Here is a 5,737-nt window from a genome sequence, read left to right as displayed (position 1 = left end):
GTCTTATTTGCAAACATTTGACTTTTTTGTCTATGTGTCAGGCGCCTCAGGGATGTGATTGATTGCGAAGGTGGTTATTGCGCAGCTTTTTTAAAACATTAAACCAAACTTAAAGGCATTGAGACTGTACATTTTCCTTCGGATCTAATTGTAAGAAAAATGTCTACAGCAAATTGAAGATATCAGAGAGAAAAAGCGAGAACTAAATTCATCTGCGCCCGTGGCCTAATGGATAAGGCGTCTGACTTCTAATCAGGCGATTGTGGGTTCGAGTCCCACCGGGCGTGTGTGGTAGTCCTAGTTATTCATTTTTCCCTCTCAACTGCAGTGGGATGTATATTACTTTCTTGCAGCAACAGATTTATTACTTTCTTTCCTCAAAGAGACTTTCATCCTGTGATGTTAGCGATTGTGGGTTCGAGTCCCACCGGGCGTGTGTGATAGTGCTAGTAATTTATTTATTTTTCCCTCTCAACTGCAGTGGGATGTATATTACAATTACTATTTTTCCCTCTCAACTGCAGTGGGATGTATATTACTTTCTTGCAGCAACAGATTTATTACTTTCTTTCCTCAAAGAGACTTTCATCCTGTGATGTTAGCGATTGTGGGTTCGAGTCCCACCGGGCGTGTGTGATAGTGCTAGTAATTTATTTATTTTTCCCTCTCAACTGCAGTGGGATGTATATTACTTTCTTGCAGCAACAGATTTATTACTTTCTTTCTCTCAAAGAGATAAAACTTTCTTTCTCTCAAAGAGACTTTCATCCTGTGATGTTAATTTTTCCCTCTCAACTGCAGTGGGATGTATATTACTTTCTTGCAGCAACAGATTTATTACTTTCTTTCCTCAAAGAGACTTTCATCCTGTGATGTTAGCGATTGTGGGTTCGAGTCCCACCGGGCGTGTGTGATAGTGCTAGTAATTTATTTATTTTTCCCTCTCAACTGCAGTGGGATGTATATTACTTTCTTGCAGCAACAGATTTATTACTTTCTTTCTCTCAAAGAGATAAAACTTTCTTTCTCTCAAAGAGACTTTCATCCTGTGATGTTAATTGCAAGTTAGTGGGATGTATATTACTTTATTTTTCCCTCTCAACTGCAGTGGGATGTATATTACAATTACTATTTTTCCCTCCCAACTGCAGTGGGATGTATATTACTTTCTTGCAGCAACAGATTTATTACTTTCTTTCTCTCAAAGAGACTTTCATCCTGTGATGTTAATTGCAAGTTAGTGGGATGTATATTACTTTCTTGCAGCAACAGATTTATTACTTTCTCTCTCTCAAAGAGACTTTCATCCTGTGATGTTAATTGCAACTTGCAGTAACAGATTTATTACTTTCTTTCCTCAAAGAGACTTTCATCCTGTGATGTTAATTACTTTCTTGCACCAACAGATTTATTACTTTCTTTCCTCAAAGAGACTTTCATCCTGAGTGCAGGATCAAATAGACTTTCATCCTGTGATGTTAATTACTTTCTTTCCTCAAGGAGACTTTCATCCTGAGTGCAGAATCAAATAGACTTTCATCCTGTGATGTTAATTACTTTCTTGCAGCAACAGATTTATTACTTTCTTTCCTCAAAGAGACTTTCATCCTGAGTGCAGAATCAAATAGACTTTCATCCTGTGATGTTAATTACTTTCTTGCAGCAACAGATTTATTACTTTCTTTCCTCAAAGAGACTTTCATCCTGAGTGCAGAATTATTACTTTCTTGTAGCAACAGATTTATTATTATTTTTTTCTCTCTCTCAACTGTAGTGGGATGTGGAATGTTATGAACAGAATTGTGTTAGATGTTATCAACAGAATTGTGTTAGAGTTTGGATACTTTTTTGGAATAAGTTTAATTTCCTCAAAAAGCTTTCATTCTGGTTGCAGAATTATTACTTTCTTACAGCAACAGATTTATTACTTTCTTGCCTCAAAGAGGCTTTCATCCTGGGTGCAGAATTATTACTGTTTTGTAGCAACAGATTTATTACTTTCTTTCCCTAGTGGGATGTTATTAACAGAATTGTGTTAGAGTTTGGACACTTCTTGGATGTTATTAACAGAATTGTGTTAGAGTTTGGACACTTCTTGGAACAAGTTTAATTTCCTCAAAAAGACTTTCATCCTGGGTGCAGAATTATTATTTTTTTAACAACAAATTTATTACTTTCTTCTTTCCATCTTCAATGCTTATCATGAAGTCTGAACCTATAACCTAAACTAAACCGTATTCAAGTCTGAATTCAAAACCTAAACTAAACCGTACTCAGACCAACTAATTTACACCTCAGTGACAAAATTACTTGAACCACCACACCAGCGACACAATTAATAAAACCATTCTGAACTGTTAACAAAACTTCAGATTCTTAAATCCAATGGAGAGGAACGAAATTCAGTCTTATGAATTTTCCTCCTTTCCCTAAGTTTAATTTAATCGCATAGTTATGTGCAACGACAAAATTTTTATTTTTTCTTTTAATTTAATCCCATAGTGCAGGTTCTCAAATCCAATGTAGAGGAACAAAACTCAGTCTTACGATTTTTTTTGCGGCAACGAAACCTAAATGCTCTGCGAAGTGATTTCTGTTTTCTCCCCAAGGTTTTAATTTAACCCCTAGCGCAGGTTCTGAAATCCAATGGAGAGGAACGAAATGCAGTCTTGTGATTTTTTTTCCTCTCTGGGTTTAATTTAATCTCATAGCTATGTGTGACAACAGCATTTTTATTTTTATTTTTTCTCATGGAGTGGGGGTGTTATCAACATAAATGTGCCTTTTTTGGATAGTTTATTTTCCCAGAATGATTTCCATAGCATCTGTCATAAAATTTGAACTTATGGTAAAACTAAATTCTACTCAAACTAATTAGTCTATATTTTCTAGGTGCAGCAACAAAATTATTCATTTCTTGTGACAATATATCTATTATTTTCGTCCTTTTATCTTCAGCGTCTCTAAAAATATTTAAATCCGAGACCTAAACTAAAGCTTACCAAAACTAACTAATCTACCCTTCATAAATACAATAACAAAACCTAACCAAAACTATAAATACAATAGTAAAACCTAACCAAAACTGTACACAGCAACAAAATTATTACTTTATTTTTCATAGATACAATGACAAAACCAGACCAGAACTATATTGATCTACACCCCAACCATATTGTTACTTTCGTTTGCTACAAAATCATCACTTTCTTTTTCACGGGTGCAGTGACAAAAACCTGGCCAGAACTAAACTAATCTGCACCGCAACAAAATTGTTACCTTCTTTTTGTTTCCCCTTTGCAAAATGGGAGGGCAAATAAGCTTTGCCTTATCTCAAAGTAAAATTTTTTTGCAAGAAAATTATCACTTTCTTTTTCATGGGTGCAGTGACAAACACCTGGCCAGAACTAAACTGATCTACACGGCAACAAAATTTTTACCTTCTTTTTGTTTCCCCTTTTGGGAAATGGGAGGGCAAATAAGCTTTGCCTTACCTCAAAAAAAGATTGTTGCGCATCCAGGGAATCGAACCCTGGTCAGTACCGTGGGAGGGTACTATGATACCACTACACCAGATGCGCAATTGATAAAAAGCTTTTCTGCACAACTAATTTTGTATTCATCTGTATGTTAATAGAAATATAGTACCATTATTTATGTAAAAATATAGGAGTGAAACACTAGTAGCATTTGCGCATGAACTCACTCGAATTTTTTTGGCAGCTATGAAAACATCATATAAATTTCATTTTCGTAATTTACTTTTTTAACGTTGGATTATAAATGCACTTCATTATTGTTGGTGGAATCAAGGTTACATGATGCATATTTAAGCCTAATAATAAGATCAAAGATACATATTAAAGTCTTGGATGATTGTGTTTGAACAAGGACATCCATGATCAATGGTTAATTACAATATACATATTATCATTTTAATTTTAATGTAGGTTACGTATACTATTGTTATTAAAATTGTATTTATATTTTATTTTATTTTATATATATTTAATGTTTTCTAATAATTTTATTTTAATGATTAAAGTTAATAGTGCACTTAAATTTATCACTTTTATGATTTATTAGTATAATTTAATTTTGTTATTTATAACAATGAATTAAAGATATTTATTATTATTAAATTCAAGTTTTGTGATCTATATCAAGTTTTTGAGACAATGTTTTCGGGGATAATCACATCAAAATTTATTTGTCGACCCATTTCGAACCAACAAATGTAGTTCATAGATGAAATTTTCACATAATTCGTACTTGGTTTTAAATGTAAAGGGTGTACTTTTTCTAAACAAAGTTTGATAAGCACAATGTACATTAAGTTTCCATTCCCCATTATAGTAAACTTTTACGATTTTTGTATTGAGAGATGTATTTTATAGTTAATATGTGATTTCGTTAGTGTCTAATGTGAGGTTTAGGCTTGGTTTTTTTAAAAATAAAAATAAAATATGAAATCAACTATAATAGTAAATATACATATTTCATTGCCCACGGGGCTTTGGATTGAGGCTTGGTTTTTTTTAAATAAAAATAAAATATGAAATCAACTATAATAGTAAATATACATATTTCATTGCCCACGGGGCTTTGGATTGACGGTGAATGGGTGCACTGTTAAGGCACTCCTTGTGATAGGTAACTGGTTCAAATTCCCGTGGGTGCTTACCTACCAAAAAAAAGATATACATATTTCGTTAGTTTTAATTATTTCACTATGCTTACTAGGTTAATTGATATTACAACCTAATATGAAAGAGATATAAAAATATAAACACATTAAAACACTTATCAGTGTGTTGTTCAAAACTAGCATATATCCATCTTAACTATGGATCAACCAAGAGCAGAGAGAAATTAAATCTCTAGAAGTGCAAATCGTTAGTTTTAATTATTTCACTATGCTTACTAGGTTAATTGATATTACAACCTAATATGAAAGAGATATAAAAATATAAACACATTAAAACATTTATTAGTGTGTTGTTCAAAACTAGCATATATCCATCTTAACTATGGATCAACCAACATATATCAATCTTAACTATGGATCATTATTTCACTATGCTTACTAGGTTAATTGATATTACAACCTAATATGAAAGAGATATAAAAATATAAACACATTAAAACATTTATTAGTGTGTTGTTCAAAACTAGCATATATCCATCTTAACTATGGATCAACCAACATATATCCATCTTAACTATGGATCAACCAAGAGCAGAGAGAAATTAAATCTCTAGAAGTGCAAACATTTCCTCAAGTTTTGCACTCAAAAAGAGGTTTTCATCTTAAGAGATTTGATCCCAATTAAATCTCTAGAAGTGCAAACATTTCCTCAAGATTTGCACTCAAAAAGAGGTTTGCATTTTAAGAGATTTGATCCCTTTGGGCGTTTGATAGATTCAGAGCTAAGATATATATATATATATATATAGAGAGAGAGAGAGAGAGAGAGAGAGAGAGAGAGAGGGCCGAATGTTGAAAACGCAACAAGAAAATTTGTCCTTGAATTAAATTAGGAATAAAATTGTAATTCCACTTCTCATGACAACTTGTATTAGTTAACTATGTTAATTTGACTTAGTTGGCTCAATTAATTGAAGTTGAAGGTCTAACTTGAGTCATGTAGAGTGTATCCTACATTATAGGATCCCTGGTTGAGTTTATTTTGAGTTGTAATTAATTAATTCAGTTTAATTGAGTTAAAGTCAGTTA

The 5,737-nt window shown here is 32.6% G+C and overlaps 2 non-coding genes across 2 annotated transcripts; one reads left to right on the top strand and one right to left on the bottom strand.

The window, feature by feature from the left end:
- Positions 1 to 214: 214 nt before the first annotated feature.
- Positions 215 to 287, top strand: TRNAR-UCU (transfer RNA arginine (anticodon UCU)). The gene has a single exon. It is a non-coding gene; the product is annotated as a tRNA-Arg (tRNA).
- Positions 288 to 3,510: 3,223 nt separating this feature from the next.
- Positions 3,511 to 3,581, bottom strand: TRNAG-CCC (transfer RNA glycine (anticodon CCC)). The gene has a single exon. It is a non-coding gene; the product is annotated as a tRNA-Gly (tRNA).
- Between the last annotated feature and the right edge of the window lie 2,156 nt (positions 3,582 to 5,737).

Source organism: Pinus tabuliformis, chromosome 3_2 (assembly GCF_031772625.1).
Source record: "Pinus tabuliformis cultivar Carrire ecotype Pingquan chromosome 3_2, CPIR1, whole genome shotgun sequence".
In the NCBI taxonomy this organism is placed as follows: Eukaryota; Viridiplantae; Streptophyta; class Pinopsida; order Pinales; family Pinaceae; genus Pinus; species Pinus tabuliformis.
This window is presented reverse-complemented; position numbering and strand designations above follow the sequence as displayed.